Source organism: Myzus persicae, unplaced genomic scaffold (assembly GCF_001856785.1).
Source record: "Myzus persicae strain clone G006 unplaced genomic scaffold, MPER_G0061.0, whole genome shotgun sequence".
In the NCBI taxonomy this organism is placed as follows: domain Eukaryota; kingdom Metazoa; phylum Arthropoda; class Insecta; order Hemiptera; family Aphididae; genus Myzus; species Myzus persicae.
The window spans coordinates 828,838-842,471 of record NW_019104045.1 but is presented as its reverse complement, the minus strand read 5'-3'; the positions used below and the strand labels follow the sequence as shown (position 1 = coordinate 842,471).

The window sequence follows — 13,634 nt, the reverse complement described above, 5'->3', positions numbered from 1 at the left end:
TGCTGAAAAAAATAATAAAACGAATACGCTGAACACACAAACGCGGTGGAATTTTTAGACAGTGTAACAGCAGAAGAACTACAAAAACTTAAATACCAAACCAAACATATTATATTATTATATCCGATCCAAAGTGCTTAATACTACGATAATATATGTTATTTTCGGGTAAACGTATAGTAGGTATTGCGTTACATACCTACCATTATTTTTCTCTCTTGTTTCTTATATATAATATATTAATACCATTATCCTAATATAATATATATTTTTTACGTTAATGGTAATTTATTATTATAATATAACGTATTGTATTACTTTTGACTGCTTTCCGTTCCGATTAAACACGCACGCGCCCCACAATAATGTCGATGCGTCCATATAGCGTGTGTGTCTGCCCTCGCAGTACTTATTTACCGCCGCCACGTGTTTAATATGCTTATTTACCAAATGTCAATTCACGTTTTTGTCACCTTTGGACAGCTGTGCCAGTGTTACACACAACATATTATATATCATGATAAATTATGTAAAATATTGTGTTAAAACTTAAACGCGGCGAAAACGGAAACCGACCGGCATGTCACACGGCTGTCGTTCGACCGTAAAATCGAGATATTCAAACCAAGACGATTATTATGAATCTAAGATGCCCCCCCCCCGTGCCCTTTCGCCCCACATACAATGAGCGTCCCCCCCCCTGAATGGGACAATTTACCCCCGGACCAAAAATAAAAATATTAAACAATAATAATAATATACAATGCAAATAAATTTGCTCAATATAATTCTATTAAACTAATGTGTAAATATAATTCAATAATAACACTTGCTATTTGCCAATACAAATTCATTAATATAAATATCAAAAATGTCAAACACTATGCAAATACAAATTATAAATACTTATAAAAATATGATATGATTAAATAATACTAGGAAAAAAACGTAACTTGTATTTTTTATTTTGGTGATTTAGCTCACAGAAATTAAAACATTTTTAAATATCATCATTTGAAAAACTTTTACATACCTAACATTTTTAATCTGTCGTCTTTACCTAAATTATTACGGAAAGTTCCTGCTGTATAATTCAAAATGTTTATTTATGCACTTGAGTTGCTCATCTGTAAAGCTTCAATAAAAACGTGAACGATGATGGTCAATATATGCCGACATCGATATGATGGTTGTATATTTCAGGTAAAACCTGAGAGCCTATTTTCCAACCTATTATTATGTGTGAAAAAAATAAATATGTATTATTGATTCAGGTAGGAAATGTCTCTGCCTGGGGGGAAACGTCCAAGTACCTATTACTATTATTGTACAAATCACTTTTGGTGCCGTATACACTATACAGAGATAGGTACTGTGGACGTCAAGTCGTCTCCGTGCACAGTCTGTTCATAACATACTGCAATAATAGTCGGAATCGGACTGAAAAACATTAATTCTCGTAACGCGTAATATTTAGAGTTTATGATATTATAATGTCTGTCGTTCAGGAGTACTCGGCAGTACGCGATTCGTATGTGCCTATTATTCATATTTTATTGTCCACTAAAAAGTCCGTTACAAATATATTATTATATAGGTACTCTTAGATTTTGATGTTTTACTAAAATATGTAGGTCTTCATCATTATACGTTGTTAATTATCGTTATAACTATCAACCACATCAATTGCAGAGAACAACGAGCGTGTGTTTTGTGAAATAGAAATGCACATTGGGTATATATAAAAAAAAAACAACAATGTGATGATTATTTTAATTTTCACACAAAATGTATAGTGTTTTGCAATGGGAAATATCAATCTTGTCGTAATAACATAGGTACAGCGTATTTCACTATCTATATTGCCATATTAGGTATATATAATATGCTTAATCGCGACGGATTTTTAGCTGGTCAGTGATTATACAATACCAAATTATAATTATATTGGCGAATACGTTTGTTGGCTGCACGCACGTGGTTGTTTATCTGCAGAAATTCAAGAAAGTGTTATAAATTATAATAATACTTATAAAAGTATATAATAGATGTACATAGTACGGTGTGTAACTTTCAGACGCAGCTTGGCCATATTAGGTATTATAATATCGCCGTTAACTTATAAGTCAATACGGACATTACGTGATTATAGATTTTTGAACCATGCTGAAAATTAGTCAAAATATTTTAAAAAAATCATTGCGTAAAAAGTATAAATAAATCAATAGTGAAATGTTTTCGGTTTTTTTTACCCTTGATATCTTTAAAATAAAATAAAAAACAAAAATCGTTATTTTTTGATTAAAAGTTCATTTCATTTCATAAAACATTGAACTTAGAATTTATTTAACAAAAAAATATTTACATGTTGGATTTCTCTTAATCGCTGTAAAAAAAACTTATGAGAAATCTTGTATCAAATTGTCAAGCCTTAAGGCATTAGTACTGTAATTAAAATTTTTATGTTATTTTAATTACAAAATAATTTACATATTTTTGTGATTATTACAAACGTTTAAAAAAAAATTATGTATTTCAATATTTTTTGATTGGTGTAAGATTACTTATAAAGAACTTCGTATTACAATTCAAAGCTTTTTTACTGAAAAACAAAAATTGTGCCAACATAAATCGAAAATAAATAAATAATAATAAGACACTTTCAAATAATTATGAATTGATTGCTAGATTTCATTTAAAAAAAAAAACATTAAACCACAAAGCATACAAACTAAATCAAATTTTTTTACCAGAACCACGCTCAACATTGGGGATTAAACCATTTTTTATTTTCACACACAAAAAACACACATCGCTCTACTCGTCATCTAAAACATAAAACAAATAGAAATTGTCACTAGGGGCCATAAAAAAAAAAATTAAATAACAATTATCACAGCGATAAAAATTAAAATATCCACCACAGTTGGTGTTCAATTTTGTATTTATATTTTTTTTAAATAGGTATGGGCCCTTCCTTTGTCCATAACATAATATTGTATACCCATGATAAGGGTATACATACGCATATGACTCAGACCAATTAAAAAAAAAAAAAAATGAAGGAATTCAGAAATAAATTATAATTATTATAATGTGTATAATATGACGTATTGTGTCCCTATGGTCTATAAACTCTAGAATGTGTGCACGTCGCTCGGAGACTTCGACGTCATATCGTAGGCGTCGTAAACATGGTGAATGAAGTAATGGACCAGGAAGGACGAACAGGTAGGGCGCTCCTCCGTTCACGAGACCGCGGACCGGTTTGTGCCGAACAGCCGCAGTAACGAGCTTCGCGCTAATATCGCCGGTCGACCTGTACATTAGTCTCTCCGGTTGCGTTTACCAATAAACATTATTATTATTATTATTATTTTTTTTTTTTTTTTATTCAATTGTTTATAATTTTATACCGTTTTTAAACGAAAAAAACACATCGCGAAATAATATACCGGCGTGTGCGAAAATGATGATACTACGTTACAAGTAACTCGTTCGATTCGCGTCCGGCTCCGATCGCGTATAAGTGTCAATGGAATAATCGTAGTTTTGATAAACAAAAACAAAAATGACGTAAGTTTGAAACGATATAATAACAATAACATACCTATTATATAATATTATGCACCCGTATCGTTATTTGACCGTACAACAAATGAGTCGGACAGCTTACGAATTGAGATAAAACACTATATTATACGATCTATTTGAATGCGTTTCGAAAAGAAGGCCGAATTAAGGCTGAATATTGTACATAATATTATTATGTATACATTTACCTATGACATATACCTACAGACAGTTGCATACCGATTATGGTAGTCCAAGGACACCACGCGTGTGTATATTTTGTGATATAGAACGGCCGAGAGAATTAAAACCGCCAGGTTTCCGAACCTATTGGTATACTGCAATAATAAACAAAATAACAGCGATGTGTACTAAACATAATATTTCAATATTGCATAGGGACATCGTTCACGCGCTCGCATTATTGCAGTCTGCGGCCCACTAAATCCATTCAGTATCCATTACCGTTGTTATTAATTTATTTAATTCGTTTTCAATGGCGAAATGTTCGCAGCTATATGTACAAAATAATGATACACCGTCTATAATAACAATAATATAATAGTGTATTATTTTAGTATACACCGCGTGTACCTAGATTTATTATTATTATTATTATTATCAATACAACCGGGTGTATGTCTTCCAAGCCGCGCTTGCGAACAACGTAAGTCATTTCTCGATCGGCCGTTTACATAATAACAATTTTTTTCTCCGACATTCTAGTATATTATATTCACGTATACAGCCCGAGGGGCCGCATGCTTTCACGTGACTTAACTTTTCTATATACACCTTCCGAAAGACTGGTCATCGTTATAAATGTCGTAACGTCGTAAATGTATTATATATGTTTGTGTGTGCTGTGTAATGAGTATATATATATATATATATTATATGCACCCAGCTTGCACTCGGGAATGACAACGATTCGCTACGATGCGTCCTCCGAAACGTGTAACGAAATAATATGTTTGTGATGTGTATACGACATGGCGCAAACAGTCAATAGATGCGCATTAGCATAGGTTTGTCAACGAACCGTCCGTTCTGTATTTTATTTTTTTTCTTACGATTATTAACGACTGTTTGCAACTCGTTTCTATAGTTTGTCGCGTTAAACATGTTTTACTAGCTATCCGTTTACCGAACACAAACGTCAAACATAGTATAATAGTCGCACCATAGGTACCTATGCGAACAGACTACAATTTTCCAAAAAAAGTTGTTTGATTTTATTTATGGCATGATAAAATAAATATTTCGCTGGGTATTAATTGCGCGTTGTCCAAATAACTAAATAACAAAGGGCGTTCATTATTATTGCTTTGAATAAACACGTTGTACAGCACGAATATAAATATATTATAATAATTTATGTACCTACTCGCAAATTAGTAATTATGCATGTACTTATTAATTATGCAAATTTGCCGTTATTATTATTGCATCTATAAATATTATGTTGCACATCCGAGAAATTATTTTGTAATAAAATATTTCACTCCTCTTATAGACTATAATATGCTGCTTAATAATTACAGTTATACTGCATTTGCTTAATTACACAATCATTTTGAAATCAAAATACCGCATGACAGATTTTAGAATATTTTTAATTTTAACGTATGCAATTTAAATTTATGAAATGTAGTAAAAATAAAACGCCTATTAATGTAATTGGATGAAAGTACTAAGTACCTGTCTATGTCTGTGTAACGATTATAGAATTTTAATACGAAAATAGTTTAAATCTTTCACTGATTTAATTAAAAATATAGGTAGGTACTCAAATGTATATAAAAATAAAATAAACCATTAAATTATGTAAAGCAACTGAATCTCCGCTAGATACCTCCCATATGCCCGTTTATAATAAAATAGTAATAATTTTCATACCCTCAAAACCCTGGTTGTCTGCATGAGATTTCTCACCGAACCGTGATTATTTTTTTCTTAGTCTTCATAGTCTAATAATTCGTCTATACGTCGTCTGGTTTTCTTTGTTTACAGAATATTATATACTATATACATTAACATCGTATGCCTGCTATGTATAATTATAGATGAGATAATGTGTATTGACCGCTCTCGGGAATCTCAACTTTGAAATTCTTCGTTTCTGTATGTCGTCCGTATAGCACCTCCCACGAAGAGCTGTAAAATCGTCCGTCGTTTCTATGATGTTATATTATATTGTACAATAAATACCCAACGAGATGACACTGCCAATGTTCTTCGCGCAATCGCCACCGCAATAATATCATAGCGCATTACATCTAAAGACTGTTGTAGTCGTACAAGACGTGTGTTATATACATATATACCGTTTCTCTAACCAACTGCAGGGAAAAATGTGCGCCGCAACACAAAAATGCGATGCGCGTATATAATACACATATAGTTCGTCTGATCGCCTCGTGGACGTGATCGTTTTGGCCGACCACAAAAGTCATGTATTACCTATTACCTACCTCGTATTATATAGATAAGTACTGTAGACCGTAGGAAGCTGCAGCAGATGCCGATACCCAATAATAGTTGCATAGCCACACGCGAAGAGCGATTCGACTCGGTGCTGTGGAAAAACTTCGTCGTCCGCATACAACATAATGGTTTATACATTTTACTATATATATATATGTATATAGGGACAGAGGAGAGGTGGAGAAAGAGAGAGAGAGATAGGTATATATAGTACCTACGTGACGACACTCTCACGATCGACTGAAAACTCGAAACGGTCATGAGAAAAATATTGTATCGCTTTGGCCTGCTGCGGCGGGTAATTTACCGACCAAAAATAATCGACGGACGGGACTAACCTTAATGGATCTGAAAATCGTTTTTTCGTTCCTTTATTTTTCGCCTAGTCACAACATATAAGCCTCGTCGGAGGACGCAGGACACACACGCACACGCCGCCGCAGCGATTCGATGCCGCGCGACGAGACTCGCGCGTGTATAATAATAATGGTTGGTTTACCTCTAATAATAAAAAATAATGATAATATATAATATTTTCACGTTATAGTTACCCGCTCGCGGATAACGTTATAATATAAATGTGCACTCTAAACCCTAATGCGTAGCCGTAGTCACGAATCTCATTTCTAAACGTTTATGGCGATACATATTCGTTAATCGCACGATATACGCAGGTAGTTGTATGTATTAGTTGCGTACGGCCATATAGTATATACCAAATACTTAAATTATAATATGTAGTGCGTGTATGTATTATACATGTATATATATTATTCTTATACCACACGCTCGGTATATGTACCGATATAATGAGAGTGCATACCTACCCTGTATATAGTGTATTGTACTTCTACATAGGTATGCGCACATTCCAATATCCGATCTATCACGAATTCACGAACGAAATCTATAATAAGTCCCGTTCATTGGTTCGTATATACAATATGTACTGTGCGTATAAATGGGTATGTACAACCGAAACTCTACGACCAAACCCGAAATCGATTTGTAAGTACGTTGCGTACAACCGATTACCGATATTAGGTGTGTTCACTGATAAAATTTAATCACAGCGTGTATTCGGAAAATATTTCATTATACCTATACGTATAATAACTCTTATTGTACCCGTAGGTATATCAATACATGGTATACCTCCTCTATTTACATATACCGCCTGACTTAACCATAATATCGCGTATTTTTAAACAGAAAAAAATACGTTACCATGTATATGGATAAAAAATTGAGAAATTAAGTTACCTACCTATATTACTTACACTATTACTACACAATATCACTGCGAGTTAGATACTATTTATTATTTACTGTTTGCCATCGACATTTTAATGAAACTCAATTAGGCATATCAAATTAGGTGTAATTTATCCGCTGCAAATGAACTCTGCCATCAAAATCAGGTACTTTGCTCAGCTTTGCCGTTGGTAATTGGTACATTGGTATACGTCTAGCGGTATATTGTAAGCACTATTGTGAATAATGACTGTTTGAATTGTCCGCCGAGGATCCCGCTTAATCGTAACAATACCAACACAAATTAATGATTATATTACTCGTAAATCACTCCCAGGCGTCGGATTTTAAATTTTATTTTTTTAAAAAATTTTTTCACACCGAATTCATCTGATATTTTTAGTAGTAAACCTACAATTCAGGGTTTTAGAGTCTGTGGACGGTACCCAATTGAAATTTCAACTTTGAAATTGTTTTCATTAGTAACATTTATTCTAATAAAAAACTTATGTATATATATTATATAATATATATATACCGATTACATAACACAATAATAGCATTTTAAATTGCTTAAAATTAAAATATTAATAAAATTCACCTAATTGTATAAAATTATGTAATTTTATTTTATAATTTATTTATCTGGGTCCCAACATAAATAATATATTATTACAGTAAGTAAGTAACTGCATAATTTAAAAAAAAAAACATAATTTTAATACTACCTATAGATAGGTATTACGTATATACCTACTCAAATACTGTTAAGGCACTATAAGTTGGCATTTACTACTACCTACATACATTTAGCTTTTTTGATACATAAACAATGCTTTCATAAATTATGAATCATAAATGGTCTGTTAGTTATGAAGTAAACCATGTACTTATTGTATGTGGAGACAAAAAAAAAATAAAAGATGATAGAAAATTGGAAGTGTCCCCCCTCCCCCGTTAATAAATTCCTTAATCCGCTAATACGACACTGTACACATAAACGATATAGAAACAATAGTGTAGATTGCGTACACACCTGCACGCGCGTGGAAGGTTATCAAATATAAATATTATAATAAAATACATTCATTATTTTTACTACCTATCATCATGTAAATATTAACCAAAACGAAGAACGGATTGTCATAGCAAATCGATTATAGTGTACTCTTGTACCTACAAGGGAGTGGCATTCAGTAATTGAGTGGATCACCCTCCCCCCACCCATATTTTCATTTTTTATTCTTTAATAAATATTTTTTTTTCTTGGACGTATAGATAAGTTTGATATTGTTGGTGTTTCCATAAGTATGAAGCGATAAGGATAACATGCAATTTTTTTATTGGTTTGTCTTTTTTATACGTGGAAGTCTACACCATTATAGATCGATTTTCAAATAAAAAAAAGATCTATATACGAGTACCTTTTATTTTACTTACTCAAATTGTCATTTCTTGTTTTTTTCTTTTACTTTCTACCTATTATAAAATAGAAAAGAAAAAAAATTTTTTTTTTTTTTTTTTGTTTGGGGGGAAGGTATTAGGACTTCTCGTGATATTTAGAAGTGAGAACCCCATTGATTAATCTTCAGGTGTTACGCCTTTACTACCTGCACTTTTATGACTGCATTATAAACTGTCACACCTGAGAATCTATCACCGTTCAGTTGAGATCGCTTCGTCAAGGTTGTGGTTATGTTCGTTTTTCGGTGTACGGTTCGACTGTGATAAATAATTATATCTTAAAAACATTTACAGCGGTTTAGACGACAACCCGACAAAACCATTTTAAGATATTATTTAGTCCATTGCACATTATATTATGCAATTCACATTCACGTATAGAAATTATATAATATAATGATATTGAGTTATATGATTAAAAAAAATACATGTGGACCACGACTGCGTTCAATAATAAACCTGTAGAATTATATTGTGGTCTGTTTCTAGAAAACAAGTTTAATTCGATTTCCAAAGTAATTAGTAAAATAGATATATTCATGCTCCGAAATATTTATTCGTTGTAACAACCATAATAACCTAATACTATAATGGTATGCTCTGTGGAAATATTTTAATCCATCAAGATTAAATAATTATTAAATCCATCGAAAAATTCTAATTGAAATATCCTAGGAACCCAATAACCGTGATTATACATACTTTAAAATCGTATGATATTGTATTACACATTTACAACACTAATTTAAAGTTAAGCACAGTCGTATTATCATTGATATATGTATAGTATATACATGTATATATATAGTATATATTTATACTTGTGTTCAAAATCGAGTATACCTATATAGTATATATGTATATTGTGCTATCGACGTCAATTTCAACAGTTTATGGGTTTAAATCCGAAATCCGGAAATTTGAAAATCCTATTACAGGCCCATACGACTTCTTCCGCGAGAAATCGTTATTTGTACACACTTATTTATATTATATTATATGTATAGGACACCATGTGGTTGTCGCTGCAGTATTTACCGATTTTCTCTGGTCATAATATATACGACAAACTAACCACACGCGCGATCGACGACGACTATATGACAAAGACTGCAAAGTTAAACCACCAAGCGATTTGCATCGATTGTTAAGAGAAACAAATCCTGACCGGAGAACCAGTGAAAAAAAATATAATAGATATTATTATTTCGTAATTTATGGCTTTTCACCGACTCCGGGCACCGCGGTGGCTCCGTCCGAAACGTGAAAAACGTTATGGGGCACGCGTGAACGATCTCGTTTGTACAAACGACGTACTAAAACAAGACTATACCTATAATAGTAATAATAATAATAATTAGCAGCATACAACGAAAACCTATCAAGCAGAAACGTGTGTCGATCATTATCGACGCGTATACGTTGCAACGTGACTGCGGCGGCTTAGTTTTTTTCCTCCCGCGATGACGCAAAAAAGAACTCGAAACAGAATATTGCGAGAAAAAACTTTTATAATATTGGGTACACTTGGTGCTTGGTAGATAGAAAGAACCGAATTCATCGTTTGGGCATTCTGTGAGTGACTGAGAAAAACAGATGGTGAACACTTTTCTCAATTTCGCAGTATCTAATACAGGTATATGTAATATGCTTAGGTATCCGAAAAAATGTACTTCGAAGACTGGTCGCTAATGCGCGCAGGTATTTTAAATGTGAGATATTTTCAATTTGTGAAGCTATCGTATAATAATAATTACACTACACACTCACGAAGTTCGTCACACCAACACAAACTATATATAATTAAACGTCTAATTATAGTTCGATAGAGCCAAATAAATAAAAAGCCAAGTAAATTCGATTACTTTGACGTGCCGCCATATTTCATAATCGATTATATGATTATATATTTTTAATTCTCAGCAAAATCATGAATGAATTATAATCTTACAACGATATCGTTTGATTTTTTTTGTGCAAACGTACACGTTGGGAGTAGACAAAATCCTATGAATTTTAACTTTGATATATTTTCTAATGAAGCTAGTGGGAACTTTTGGGAAGTCAACATTAAAATTCCCATTAGTTTTTAAAATAATAAATAAAATACAATTTTAAGTACACCATTCTATTTTAGTATTTTAGCTAGGTAGGTATGCAATGACATTTTCTAAACATTTAGATTAACTGCAAGCTATTTCTTGTACCGCGAAGGCACGAAACTTTTCACATCGTTTTATAGTAATAAGTCGGTATTGACTCAAAAGTTCGTTACAATAATTATATGATATAAAGATGTAGGTGCTATTATAATATTAAATATCGAAGATAAATGCAATGCTTTCGTCAAAAATTAATCGTACTACTATATATAATTATAACGATGTAAATATATTTTGTATATCTACTTAGCGATATTGGTTGACGAACTGTCTTCGCTCAGAATTTTCGTTCGTATATCCAATGATTTATCATTGAATTTAAATTTAGTACATACAGTGACTTACTCGGTTATACCTACTTCTCTCGTTATTTTATTTTCTATTTCGTGCGAGTGCGTTTCATTGATTGTTGTATGCATTGACTATAAAAGACATTTTACAATAGTATGACGGCTTTAGTGAGCTGCGCATAGAGATATATAATGACGATTTGACGATTGATAACGTTACCTATATTAGCTTTTTTCAAAATCGTGTAATTTTTTTGTAAAGTATATTATTATCAAGTGGACGCACGAAAACCGAGGACCTGCATACCAAACCATAAACGTTGGTATTCTAACATTCGAACAGCTCGCAAGCCGGCATATTATTATTAATTATTATGTTTCTCACTTCCGACTACCTAGCAATGACGCACAAAGGATTACAGAAAAAGCATCGAATACACTGGCGTTATAACACTTGCTGACGACGAGAATGCGGTCTCTGTATACATACAATGCGACACACCCGCGCAAACCTACCTACACACACACACATACACACGGAAGAGTGGCAAATTACATTAATGGCGTGGTCGTCGTCGCCACCGCCGTAATGTCCGTCCGTTTGTCAACCGCTCGCGGAAAACATCAAAAGACTTCGGCGGGCCGAGGGCGCTAAACTCGTTTTTCCCAGCGCCCGCAGATCGCCGTCAACGTCACCGCCGAGTTGTATTATAGTAGTGTGGAATTATATATTATTATTATTATTATTATTACTATTATTATCGTAAAGTAACGCCTATACCCTCGATGACTTTATCCCATAATAATAATAAATGTCGATGTCGTACATAATGGAGAAACGCTCCGCCGAGACGAAAACACAATAATTTATTATTGTATATAATAATAAACGATGTAGATACCTACATATTGAAGTCATATAATATAACAACGTATCCTCCCGACTAGCCGTTATTCATACTGACATCATAAATAATTACTATCTACAATATTTGACCCGGTTAAACGTGAATATTTATAATGAGTAATGACGTTTACAGAGCGACGACAGTCCCCTATATATTTAAGAAGACGTCGTATCCGTGTGTGTTTTCTCTGTCTTACAAACGCAAACCAAAATTATTGTATACGTATATACTATATAGGTGTTGCAGCGGTTTCACTTTTAAGTGGTCGGCTTTAATATTATAAGAGCTAATCAAATTTAAAGACGAGAACACGATATCTGTGTCGTCTTCTTCGGGTGTTCTGATATTTTATCTTCTAACAGAGTTATGACTTATGAACTTAATCAAATATTAAAATATTTCCTTGGGTATTCACATAAAAGTGTAAATACTTACCGTACAGACCCGACGAAAGGACACAGCTGACAATATTCTTACCACCTATAATGTTTAAGATAACCACGAAAAATTGGAATTGTGTAACGTAACTAACGTAAACTTTAATAGTTACCTTTATGTTGTCCATTGGTAAGACTTACACATGCGAAAACTAAGTCCTCTTGACAACACTAACTGCTGCTCAGTCGGCACGATCTGTCCAGAGTAATTCGCTTTCGATGTTGTATAATTATTTCAGGAGAAAATCTTGTGGGAACCCTTTTCCCAAGCACTCTGCTTGTGGAGACTTGACTGACCTAACATCAGCTGTATAATATCCATGACTAAATGGTTAGCTACAAGGGTTCAAAGTGTCATTTTGACATTTTGTTCATTTTAAAGTGCATATTACACCCCTAAACTAGGTAAGCAGTAGCTGTATTTTGACATGAATTATACAATATACATGGTAACATAACATATTATTACATTTATTTTTAAAATGTTTAATCTCCTGAAAAATTGGTTAGAAATATCATAGGTGTCATTAGCCAGTTTAATACAATTTCTACAATTTCTACGGATTACTGAATTATTCAAATCCCAATGTCTATACGAATTTCCACAAGTTTCATCGATGTAGAGTTGCAGCAGGCAGCAGCTTTATCTATAAACTCTATTTTTTACAGTATCGATACGAAATCATATTGCATTTATACGATATGCAATGGTTCAAAATAAATATTCTAGATGTAATACGATTAAAAAATATAACATCCTATGTTAAAAAACTGTAGAAAAAAAGTGCTGAGCTACAAAAATTAGTAATGGGTATTATTGTAGTAAGTTATTTTTTTGAACAAAAACTCATTAGTAAATTGTATATCGCATAAACGTAGGACTAAGCGGGTACTTAAATAATTGTTGTTATCGATATATTTTCGAGTTAAGACCAATATCCCGTCATAATATGTGGGGATATTAAGTTATTGAAAGCGGGATTTTTTTTCTTGACCACTTGAAAAACCAAAATTAATTCCCGTTTTTTTCGGTGCAGCTCGTCCTTCGTTGGCTGTTTT

The 13,634-nt window shown here is 32.7% G+C and overlaps 1 protein-coding gene across 1 annotated transcript in view; it reads left to right on the top strand.

The window, feature by feature from the left end:
- The first annotated feature begins 3,287 nt into the window (after window positions 1–3,287).
- Window positions 3,288–13,634, top strand: part of LOC111038028 — a 28,740-nt gene continuing 18,393 nt past the window's right edge. The window contains exon 1 of the mRNA XM_022320960.1: window positions 3,288–3,576. The gene's annotated coding sequence lies outside the window, so the exon portion shown is untranslated. The remainder of the gene's footprint in view (window positions 3,577–13,634) is intronic.